At 39.9% G+C, this 12,941-nt stretch overlaps 1 long non-coding RNA gene across 1 annotated transcript in view; it reads left to right on the top strand.

Moving 5' to 3' along the window:
* Window positions 1–12,149: 12,149 nt before the first annotated feature.
* Window positions 12,150–12,941, top strand: part of LOC133503535 (uncharacterized) — a 34,079-nt gene continuing 33,287 nt past the window's right edge. The window contains exons 1-2 of the long non-coding RNA XR_009795758.1: window positions 12,150–12,580; window positions 12,669–12,779. This is a non-coding gene — a long non-coding RNA (uncharacterized LOC133503535). The remainder of the gene's footprint in view (window positions 12,581–12,668; window positions 12,780–12,941) is intronic.

Raw genomic sequence — 12,941 nt, 5'->3', positions numbered from 1 at the left:
CCCGGGATTTCAGCTCTTTTGTGAGGACAATACCCGTCACACAGTTGTGTTTCTGTTGCTGTTGTTTGTTTTTAATAGCGCAAGATTTCTTTTCAATTTTGTGAATAAAGCAAAAATGGCTAAGGAGTTACAGACAATACTTCCATGCGCCAGAATCCACCAGAATGCTCAGGAAACCTTTTGAAGACTATCGTTAGCCATGTTATGGGTAATGTTGAGGAAATTTACCTGTGATTGAATCTTTCCACATTCATTTTGTACTTACTTCTAAATAAAATGAGTATGTTTGTTATTTTGTTGTTTTGCCTTAATTATACAGACAATAGGTGAAAAAAAAAGGGGGTGGGGTTGGGGTGTTGATGTATGAATTGTTACAGATTCCATCTATTTTCCTGAGAAATTAACCCGTGGAGGGCCAAAGGAGTTTGAGGCAACCCCAACCGATTCAAGGTGAAAGACCCCTTGAGTAGTTGCCAGTCAATCTCCGGGCAAAGCCGAAAAAGTCAGCAATGTGATCCCTTACATTACCAAGAACCCTAACAGCCAACCATCCCAAAAGGAAAATAATTGAATCCAATACAATTTTCATCTTTGCGAAAATGAGACACAAGCTATTCAGGGTGCACGTTAAGTTGAAAGAAAACAGTCACTGGTGGCAACAGTGCTGATCCATCAAGGATAGCAGCACTTTTTTACCCTGAAATTTCTGCCAACTCAGGAGGGCAATTAACACCTCTGTAGCCTGGGTCAGAAACAAGCTGAAGATATCTCCCTTGTGGAAGCTGTGGTTGACCACAGAGCTCTTTGCTGATGCTCTGTTTTAAATGTCGGAGTGGAGCGTGTGTGTGCGTGCATGTGTGTATATGTGTGTCTTCATATCTCTGGTTCTGTGCATCTGGTGGGCGCTGACAGGCGATGAGTGTTGTGCAGGTAAGTGCACTGCAGGATAATTATGCATATCCTCTGGAGGGTTCACACTCGGGTGTCGAGGGGAGGTTTTGTTTATGTTATACATTCACTTTCCTTTCTTTTCCCCCCTCACCGTCATTCACATGAATGAAATATCAAACGCACCTCTGTGGATCGTGCAAGGCTGAAAAGAGCATCATCTGCATATTGGGCAAGCGGGAAATGTGGTCACGTCTTTGCACTCCAGACACACATTTCCTCAATTAATATGCACTTGATAAGCTAGGAGAAGAGTTTTCATGAATATTCATCAGGCTTAATGTGGATGTCGGCAAATGAAATCACCATCTATTAGACTAAAACAGTGGTAATGTGCTTAATTGGCCAAAGTCCCATGCCTGCTAAGGTTCTCATTTTATAAACATTCAGCATGTCGAAATCCAATCCACCAGTCGAACCCCTTGAATATCAAAATGTCTGACCTTTGATCAAGGAAATTAACCTACTCTATCAATTATCAAATGATGTTTTACATGTCAGATTTATGTTCCCCTCCAGAATAAAAATGACATTGTTTCCTTTAACTGGGCCAAAGTGTACAAGGAAATCTTATAATGCGAGCAGATACACATTTTCAACAGTCAGACAATTTTGGAAACCGATCGGTTTCACCCATGCTCATAAATAAATGTGGGGAGTACTTTGAGTGCGGAGGTAGCGGACATCTGCTGGGATTGCAATCCATCAACAGCTCCTTTGCAGACTTGTAGTGGAAGCCCAAGAAACCTGAGCTTCTATTAGACAAACACATGCCACTTCCAAAATAACAATGTGCCCCTGTGACAGGACACTGACTACTGGAGCGGTGTACACTATGTGCATTACAACATACACTTGTTACCAGGAACTGAAGTGGAGCCCACCAAAAATGAAATATCACCAAAATTATTGACTCAAAACCACTTAAGTTCTTACTCTGACAGAAAAAAATCCTGAATTGTTGAAGATCACTCTCTTAGAGCGCGGAAAATGAGGTTCTGTTCTCAGCGGATAGATCTGTTACCTCCCAAATTCTGGGTCAAATGTATTTTAAAATCCATATTAAGGCAAAACAAATACTTCGAGAGCTGCACAGCAAGCTGCCTTTTTTCTTCAATCATTCAAAATGAGTAGGGCAGTAATCTTGGAGTGCTTGTTGAAGATTGCTGTGAAACCTTTTGAGCTGACTTCCTCAAAGATCAGAGTAAAATCATGTCTCTGTTTGGTTTGATACAGGAACAGATCGTTTGTGACTATGTGATTATGTTGTGTTTGTCTTGGCGTTCCTTTTTTTGCCAGGTTTAGTGTTTTCTTGCACCTTCATATTAATCTGCTAGTCATGTTACCGTCTCCATCTGGTCTCATTAGTTCTCCTGCCCTTGTTTTAGCCAATCACCTCCCTCAGTTCATCTGTACCTGGGCATTGTCATATGTCATGTCGTCTGTGTGGTTTTAAAGCTGTCCTCTGTGTTCCTTTTTTAAAAAATTCCTTTGCACTCGTGCCCTGCCTTGAGTGCTTCCCTGCACGTGATTCTACCTTTTTTTTGCCTTCACTTATCCACAGTGAATGCTCATGACACATTAATATAGGTTACTTTGGAAAAAATCCATTGCAAATGTACAATGGAGTGGCCACATTATTGATAGATTGCGGTAGTTACCTTAGCAACCACAGAGGTCATGTGATGTGTACAAAGCATTTGGTTTGTTCTGATGAAAGGCACTGGGCCAGATTCGTCACAATTTTTGGGTAACCGTGTCCTTAAATGTGGTCTTTGAAATAAATGTTGTTAAAAGAAACTCAAAGTGGAAATGCTGACCGTGCTGACAGACGGTCAAATGCAGTTTATCTTTTATCTTACTGCAACATTTAGTAAATTATGTTGGTCATGGCAGCCAAACATAATGTAGACATCATCTGGAGGGGGAAGTATTTTGTCTTCTTACAGCAGATATCTTTCAGCAGTTTGGGTCCTTTTGGGTTCCAGGCAGAGGAAGCAGTCTTGACCAAGCCCTCCTGCTCCATGCAGCTGGCTTGCAGGGCAAGGCAGTAAATCTACACGAGCAGTGTGCGGACACACACACACAGGCTCAAGACAAGATGGTATACACACACATGCATTTCCACCTGCACTTTAGCATATATTTTTGTAGTCTACGTTAGAGACTGATGAAAAGACATGTTTTTTTTTCTTCATTTTCCAGTGTTCAGAGTTTCTCAATAAAAGCAGCGAAGTGTTTAGAACGCTCCCTTAAATTACTTTGTCGATTGCACTGATGAAAAGTACAAAAGGAGATGCTTCACTGACTTACTTTCTACCACTTTACCTAAATTACAATTGACAATACCATTTGCACCTTCTTTTTGTTCCATTTACTGTTTGAAGAAGCTGTTTAAATTGCAGACCTTTGCAGACCTCTTGTTATTTCAATATGTATTTGTGGGTTGTGAAGAGGTTTCACAGGATATGGAAGCTAATATGGGAGCAGACATTTAATGTTAAAAACTGTGCTAATGTGCCGTACAAACACACACCCTAACCCTAACACACACACCAGATAGAAGGAGCAGAAACGATGCTCCCCCTCAAGGCCTGACCTCTGATTTTCTTGTAGCTGCTCAGATTTACAGGTGCCACTGACCTTTTCATCGCAGGAAGTCTCGAGCTTGGCTGGGCCTTCACTCATCGTCTCGTCTCCTCCCGTCTATCGTTCTTTGTTATCCCACTTTTGGTTATTTTTCGCTGAATGATAGCCATATTATCTAAAATCCATATTCTGACTGGTTATGAGTTTTAAAGAAAGGTAGAGCTACTTTTGTGTTTTTCGTGCTCGGTCTCCGAAAGTAGTTTTTGTCTATTTTGTGTACCGCCTCTCCAAATTAGGATTGCGGGCGAATGGACCCTGTTATAGTTGAGTTTTGACGTGAGGCGGATTACACCCTGGAGTGATCCATGACCAATTGCAAGGTAGACAAACACCCATTCACATTCACACTTCTGGGTGAGTTCGAGTCTTTAATCAGAATATTTGTGTGTGTGAGGAAATCTTTGATCTTTGGAGAAAACTGATACATTCAATGCACTGCATCCAACAGGGATTCAAACACAGATCTTCTGACCACTATACATTGTCTAGTTTAGTTTAGTTTACTACTAAACACCATCATTAAAACGAAAATTTTACTGAAGAAGTTATTCATTTTTTGATATATCTGTTATGATGATCCTCTTCCCAAGAGCACCACTTTTACAGTTTATCTGTTTTATGATCTCACTGGCTGTCTTGATAGCTCTTAAGTCACAGGACTGTTATGGGCCACGCCACCAGAAGATTAGTGCAAATAGTCCTTTGTATACCTAAAAGGCAATTACACCTCCATCCTTGTAGTAATGAACTCATGAACCCAGTTCAATGGGAAGAGGCTGAGAAATTGGAATCAATAAAAACAGACGATAAAGACAAGTGGCACTGTGAGGCAGCTTCAATATCGCATCAGGGAAGCTTCCACAAACTTCAATTTATTTGGATGTCAATAGGATCACATAGAATCTTACTAGCAAGCCCACTCTGTGTGATAGAAAATCGCACACAAATCCAGCTCCTTAGGATGGACTTTTATAGATGTTTTCAGAAGGATATCATATTAAAGACACAATAATTAATCTTTGATACAGGTCCCATTCTGAAATCTTGCATAATGTTCCCATTAGTGCCTGTGAGCTGAACCAAAAGGAGAATTATTCAAAGGTCCTGGGAAGACAAGTCGCTCACGCGCACACACACACACACACACACACACACACACACACACACACACAGACATACACACTCGCACACAAAAGCTAAATGGAACCTAACCCGAAATGGGATCAAAGTCCATTGACCCCCATACTCCATTAAGGAGAATTAATTTGCCTGCATATCAAAACACTATTAAAAGACTGAGGTCAGAGTCAAATGGGGCCAAGACACTATTGATTTTGGAGTTCACATGCCTGCACAGACAGATGGAATTCCTTGCAAAGACATTGCTGTCTTACCTCAATGGCATAAATCAGTGGGAGATGGACATGAGAGAAAATGGTGCTGACTTTAAGAGGCTCATAGTACTAGGTGTGATGTAAAGCTATAATTAGATCTCTAAATACTTCCACAAATATTTGACTTGGTCATTAAAGATTATGTAGTGTAGTTTTCCAAGTTCCTTTTTTTTCCCCAGTTATGTCCTCATAACCTTATTGTTGTACTTTAATAACAGATTCTTGGAGTCCCTTCTCCTGCACACTGACAGAGAAAGTGATACCATCTACTGTCATTCTCTTCATTTTTATTTGATGCAAATGAAACACTGCTCACCCAACAATAGATTTTATTACTCAATAGAGGCACGGTAATTACAATAAATCTGTTCTTACAGTTTAGTACAGGCAAATTTCTATGACTACTGTAGCTGTGTAGCTACCCTGTTCTTCAGTGATGATCCACTTTCCATGATGACAAACTATCTAGGTTATCTTCCTCATAAATGCTGTTTGCTTGGTAATTTCTCTCACTTGAAGTATTCAAAGTCCTTGCCAAGATTCTGTGCTGCTTTTTTTGTGTGTGTTGCTCTTCGCAGTAAGCTCAATCCATGCCACTTCTTGGAATTCTGTTGATGTAACTTTGTCTTCTTGATGACACACAAAACACTCCACAGTTCCCCATTTCAGAGTCTGATGTTTGTTTTCCATTTTAAACAAAGATAAGATTATTTAATAAACACATACACACTTTGTTTAACGACGCGGGGCCTCAGACCATTGAAAGTTTCCTCTGATGTGGACTTTATTGTGCTGCTTGTCCTTTTTCCTGTTAAACACTACCTGGCGCCTTCTTCCTAACATGGGGATAGTGGCATGGGATCCTCAGGATGGGACGTAACTGATTTCAGCACTTCCTTGCGTCATCTGCCTTTTTCTTGTCTGTAGTGTGACTCTTGCGTGTTTTATTGTGAGGCCTGGGTAAGGGTAAAAACAAACAGTGGCTTGGCTCAGAAGCTTTGATCTCCCGTTTCCTGGTTCATTTTTTACGTCTGTTTCTCACAAGGCATTTTTTTTTTGTCTTTCACTTGATGACCACGCGCTTCCTCACACATTTCAGTCTGAACCAGAGACAATGTGTTGCAGCAACATAATGGGTTCGTCTTACAGGAAGCTATAAAGGCCTTTTGGGGTTGCTGTGTTTCATTTTTCTTTGTTTTGTTTTTTTTTTTCCCTGACATACATGAACTTGATCAAGAATTATTTAGGCATCTAACAAGTATAACGATAATACATGATCTGAGAATTTTTATCCCCTATCCATTATTATCAGGCACTGTGTCTGAACATCTGCTGCCTCACATTAACACCTCAAATGCCACCCAATAGTTTTATTTCAAATCCATTAGGCAAAACAAAAACTCATTGGCCAAATATAACAAATATATGATTATAATTTGTTACATTAACACTGGTTAAAATGTAACTTAAGCCATTACCTGTGCAAATGGGATTTTTTTTTTCATTGAAGGTGAGAGTTAGAGCCTAAAAGCATTATTCTTATTTCCTGCTAGAATAAAAGGGTGACCAATTTCCATTTTGACTTCAAGGGTTCCACTGTGTGTGAATATTGGATTACTGTATATAATCAAAAATAAGAAATCATACCTTTGCAATTAAACTACATTGATTAGAAAAATACAAAACAAGTACAATTTATATATTGGTCCTGAATGTGCCAATTTCGTGGTCTGGAGTCACACATTTCAATTTGAAGACCTTCTTTCGGCTAAGCATGATAAACACTTAGCGGGGGCTGGGAGGTCAGAGGAACTCAACAGATGAGCTACATGGAATTGGTTGAACTTAATCAGAGTCCATCAGCGGTCCAACCATTGGGATGTACAACTGGTCTCTCCACTTGAGCCATCTGGTTCAGCATTTCAGCAGATCTTTAATAGAAACTGCTGCGTCACCTGCCATGATGCCATGGACATCATTAATTACCTGACTATGAAGGGTCAACACAGGGACTGATTTGTACCTCGAGTTGAGTTTTAATGTACGGTGCAAGAGTGTTTGGGTGGGGGCGGGGGGTTGTTACGCACAAAACCCATGTGAAACTTTCCGGTTTCTTAGTGGTGTGTCCATTGCTCTTCTCTTAAGGGAAATACTTGCTGCCCTCATCCTTCCTGGATTGCTGAAAACACTTCAGGTCACTTAATCGCATCCAATATAACACAACAGAGTGGCTATATTATTCTTAAGATCTTATATTGGACCTTATTTTGTCAAAGATATCAGATAAAAGCAAACAATATGGATACAAACTCTAACATTCAAGGAGCAATTCTACATAATGTTAAATGAATTAAAACTATACCTTTTACAGTAAAAACACTCACGAGTGACACATTTAGAAATATGTTAACATACTGTATGTATCGTGTTGTCTTGCTTGTATTTGGGATGATAAAGAGATAGTGTTTCACTGAAAGGTGTTTCCAATGTTTGACTTGTTTTATTTACCCAAGAGGGAGAAAATGTTACATAACAAAACCACTCACATCAGATAAAGATAAACTTGTGTTCTAAGATACTTAAAGTACTCCAAATATAATGAGATTCGATTAAAATTAATACATCTCTGACAGTGCCAACCATAACAGAGCTTTATTATGTCTGCAAAGGCATATTTTGGGGGGTTAGTATTGAATAACACTAGAATGAAGAAGCATTTGACAGTCATAAAGTAAGCAGTAATTTTTTCACTGCTAAAATGTTATTAAGGGAATCTCTGGGTGCTATGCCACATGTTATGGAAGTAACTAAACTCCAGACAGAAAAAGTTTTTTTTTTTTTTTTTTGCTTCAAAGAGTTTTTGATAGTTGGGAAATCACCTGTCATTTCACATTGCCTCGCATCTGCTGGTCCGGTTCTGGTATCAGGAGCAGTGTAAAGAACATATGGAGGGATATGAAACATATCACTTCCTGACCGAGTCCACGGCACGTGTGAAATAATTGGACCGTCTTTGGGAGATATTTAGACCAACATGCATAGAATAAAGGCTTCTGTCCAGCATTAAAAAGCTAAGGGGGAGAAAACACTGATCGAGAGGGTAGACTGGACAAGTGAGTCTGGCATTTGTGTGTTTGAATGGAACAGTTGGGACCCTGATGACAGAGTGGTCTTTGGGACTTTAAGAGCAACGGCTCAGAAGTGGGTGTTTCCCCCCACTCAGGACTTTGCCAGGAAGGAAGGCTTTGGCTTTCAAAGCGTCCACAGCTTTATTTATATTACATATTTTCATCGCCAGCACTCTTTCAAAGGCAGCCGAGGGATGTTTTTCAATTTCCAAAACTTTTTCCCTCATGTCTTTTCCCCTTCACTGTCCACTGCAATGTTTATGGAGGGTGTTTGTTTGACAGAAGTCTACATGGGGGGTGGGCGGTGGGAGGGATTTAATGTATTACTGAAACACAAAGTAATGACCAAAATAATGAGTACAAAAGAATGAATGGAGGTTGTTTAGTTTGTGGAGTTTTTGCCTCACCTGTTTTTCAGTGGGGGAGAAAGAACTAAGCTAATTGAACAATAGCTCAGTGGTCTTGGGACAACTCGGTGATGAAAGCTGTCATCAACAAACCAAGGAGACATCCAGAATGTTTCCTGAGAGGACCCACTGTTCTTCCGTTCATATTAATATCAAATGTACTTCCTGGCTAAAGGTTCAAACAATGACAAATAGTAGTGGTTGAATCATCACTGCCTTAATATTGGTATTAGCATGTATTAAAGCCTATATTCTGTCAGTGGCATGCATCAATGTTAATTTCAAGGAAAGTGTGTCTGCAATGAGGTGGAACCTCAATTTAATGGACTATTAGTGGGAGGGTTGTCCACTAAAGCTGTTAGTCCTTTAATTTGAAGCACATTTTTTTTGTATTTCAAAACATTGAAACAGGCCACACAGTACTGTGTAAAATTATTGTAGTTTATATTATCTCGTATTATTTCATCAAGCTGCACATTCATCGAAGGATTAGCAAATCTGCCTCACAAATCTGAGGACTGGGGTTCAAATCCAGGCCCTGCCTGTGTGGGGTTCTTCCAGCTACTCCACATTTTTATACAGTAATTTAGTCTCTTGTGATTTTGGTATATGACACACCGTAATAAGCCATCCATTTTCTGCACCGATTATCCTCGCCAGGGTCACGGGTCTGCTGGATGCTGACCCAGGTATCTTTGGGGAAGGGGGGGGGGGATACAGGGTGTAACTAGTCGCCAGTCACTCGCAGGACCCATAGAAACAAACAACCATTTGTATGCACATTCACACTTATGGACAATTTAGAGTCTTCAGTTAAACTCCCACACATGTTTTTGGGATGTGGGAGGAAACCTGATTGCCCGGAGAAAACTCATGTAGGCACAGAGACGAACATGCAAACTCCACACAGACAAAAATGTGAGACAGATATGTTAAACAGTCGCAGTTAAATATGTTGCTGTTTCAGATGACCAAACCAATTTAAACACATCACAAAGACGATTCAAGAAAATATGGCTTGCAAGTTGCATTAATTGGCCACTCTAAAATTGCTCCTAGGTATGATTGTGAGTGCGATTGTTGTCTGTCTCCATGTGACCTGCGATTGGCTGGCAACCAGTTCAGGGTGTATGCTGCTACATGCCTTATGACAGCTGGGTTAGGTTCCAGCACTCCTGTGACCCTCGTGAGGATAAGCAGCTCAGAAAATGAATGGATGGAAGTATTTGAGATAACTGATGTCTTTTTCACTTGTGTGGATGAATTTTGTCCCCCTCTTCTTCACAGAATCAAGAAGAGGATGAGGGGACACACTGATGGCTTGATGTTCTCCCTAAATATTTTCTAGTAGACAGCAGAATTCATTGCTTCATTAATCATAGCAAGTTGTTCGTGTCCTGAAACAGAAAGTAGCCCTTGACCATCACACTGCCACCATTGTGTCTGACAACTGGCTTGATGAACTTTTTCTCAAATAATTTCTTTTTGGGCCAGATGTAACAAGCCACATACCTTTCAAAATGTTCAACATTTGTCTCACCAGTCCACCAAATATGTATTTGGGATCAAGATTCTTTCATATGGGTGTGTCTGGAACATTAAATGGAAATGAAGCCACTGAAGCCTGGATTTCTGTGGATGTAATTTTGGGTTCTTTTATGACCTAGATTGGATCGTCGTTGCACTCTTCAAGTAATTTTAGTTGGCCAATGACACCGAGGAAGGTTCCCCTTGTTATAAATTGTATTTTTGGATAATGTCAGTGGTTCGCTGGAGTCCTAAAACCTTAGAAAATACTTTTTCACATTGATGATTTTAATTTTCTCACTTTGTTGTTGGATCATGACATAAAGATTTGCCTACTTCGTTGTCTGACAATTATGATTGAAGTGATTTCTACTTTCAACAAAAATAACTGTAATTAGCCGTAGCTGTGGTCAACTTGATGATTTAACAAGGATGTGGTAATTACATTTTCACATGGGGCCACACTGGTTTGGGATTTGTTTTTCCCTTAGTGTACAAATTTATTAATTTCCGTCATCTTTCTATTTTCGTAATCTTCATGAAATATTAATATTGGGTTGAAGATCTAAACATGTAAGTGCGCTAAATATATATATTGAAAAAAAAATTAATTCATTCATTTTCTGTACTAGTTATAGTAGCCTATCCCGGGTGACTCTGACCCAGAGGTCTGGCACACCCTGAACTGGTTGCCAACCAATTGTATGGGATATATAAACAGTTCAATTTAGTGTTCAATAAATGTTTTTTTCTGAGACGTGTGAATTTGTGAAAGTGTTTTGTGTTAACTGTTACTATGAGGTGTAATGGTTAAATTATTAGGATTCTTTCTGCAGAATTTGTGGGGAACCCTGTGTAAATTGTACAAATCACGTGAATTTCATGAAGCTGTTGATGTCTTTACAGTTAAGCATGTTTGTCATTACCATGTTGTAAGAAGTGAATTTCTTTGCGTCACCTCCATTTGGTCTGCCCATTAGGATTCCCTTTACTATGAATGTCTAAAATTATAAATTAACACGTTCATGAAAATAGCACTTTATGTATGGCTGTTTCCAAATGAGACACATTCACCCATATAAAACCAAGGTGGCATAAAAAAATGACAGCTCGCATCTCTGAAAGCTTAGATTTTTTTTTTTTGGGGGGGGGGAGTACGTTTTGGTAAAGTGTCTTTCCCGTTATTGTTGACTATCGGTAGAAATAAAGTAATAGTAATGATAAAGGTATGGTCAGAGTTCGTCTTTCATGGGGCGGTCTGCAATGTAAGTCCCTCCATAAATGACAGATTACTGCATTAGCGGTCAAATGGTGCGATGTGTTATTTTTCACATTATACCCCAAAAACCTCACAGCCCCAAAACATTGAAACAGGCCACATTAGTCTCTGTTTAACAGTTTTACGCTGGCTGAAGCATCCAGGGCATCGTTAACCATCGTTAAGATGAGACAGCCACTGATAAATTAGTCATCCATCAAAGGCTCCCATATCGTCTCGTGTCCCCTGATCGTTATTGAAGGCAAACAATTGTGTCGCCTGGTACTCCATCAACCTCCCACTACGTCCCATTGCTGCTTCCTCTCGGGGACACATCCAATCACCATCTGTGTCTCACAGGAATTAAACAATCAAAGACAAGACCTCACTTAGTTTGTACTACATGTGAACAAAATATCTCCAGCTCCCTTCTTGGACACAGGGAACTTCCTGATTGGTGGTCAGGCAGGTGGAGGATGGTGTGAAAATATGAGAACACGGGATTGGGAAATCTGTGATTGGCTGGCAACCAGTTTAGGGTGTACCCCGCCTTTGCTGGCCACGCCCGTGATCCTTGTGAGGATAAGCAGCTCAGAAAATGAATGGATGGATGGATTGGGGGAGTTATTCTTGACTGTTTTAATGGTAAACAAAAACACAAGTTGCAAAACTATTTTTGGATGATTTTTTTTTTATGTTTGAAATGGAAACTGCATGGTGGTCTAAAGCAGGGGTGCCCAATATGGTAACCAGTCGATCGCGATGGCGTGCCATGAAAAAAAAAAAATAAATAAAAAAATCAGCCGTATTTTTCTGACCTTTGTCTCAATGCGCATGTGCAAACAACGACAGTACAGGAAAACACGCTAGTCGACGAGCTCCCCCCTACTTTAAGCCCTCACTTAAGAAATATTAACAAACATGAATATGAATGCTGGAGTAAAGAAGACAAAAATGTATCACTTTCATATGGAATGTGAGCTGGACTTTTTTTCCACGATGTCATTTTCGAAGTGAGTTTGCTTCATCTGCCGGTGTAGTGAAAATTGGAGCGGCATTTTTGAAGTGTTTATGGAAAATACAACACTGAAATTCCGCCAAAAAGCAAACTGCAAATGAGAAAAGTGAACGAGCTAAAATCCTAATTGGCCGCACAGCAGTCACTTTTCACACAAATATAGTTCAACAGGGAAAGCCACCACCGAAGCATCGTTCCAGGTTCGTCACATCATCATTAATGACAAGAAGTCCTTCCAAGACAGAGAGATGGTAAAAGAGGCATAGCTGACTCATTGTTCCGATCTTTTAAAAATAAGGCGGAAATATTATCTTCAATAAAATCTTTGCATCTGTATAGGAGTACAATTACACAGCGCTGTGAAGCCATGGCTGATGTGTGGAAGGACATCGGAGATTGTGTTTCTCACTGCAGTTGGATGAATCCACTGACGTGAATGACACAGCCCAGGTGTGTATTTTCATTTGTATGGTGTTTGGTGATAATCAACGTCAACTCAGATAGTTACAAAAAATGTTTATGATTCGCTATGTTGTGTTGTGCAATACTGGCTCATGCGGTTATGCAAAGCATACAAACGTGCATTTAAACATAATGAATCTTCAATATACA

Source organism: Syngnathoides biaculeatus, chromosome 7 (genome assembly GCF_019802595.1).
Source record: "Syngnathoides biaculeatus isolate LvHL_M chromosome 7, ASM1980259v1, whole genome shotgun sequence".
In the NCBI taxonomy this organism is placed as follows: domain Eukaryota; kingdom Metazoa; phylum Chordata; class Actinopteri; order Syngnathiformes; family Syngnathidae; genus Syngnathoides; species Syngnathoides biaculeatus.
The sequence above is the reverse complement of the archived record's forward strand: the minus strand, read 5'-3'. Positions and strand labels throughout refer to the sequence as shown.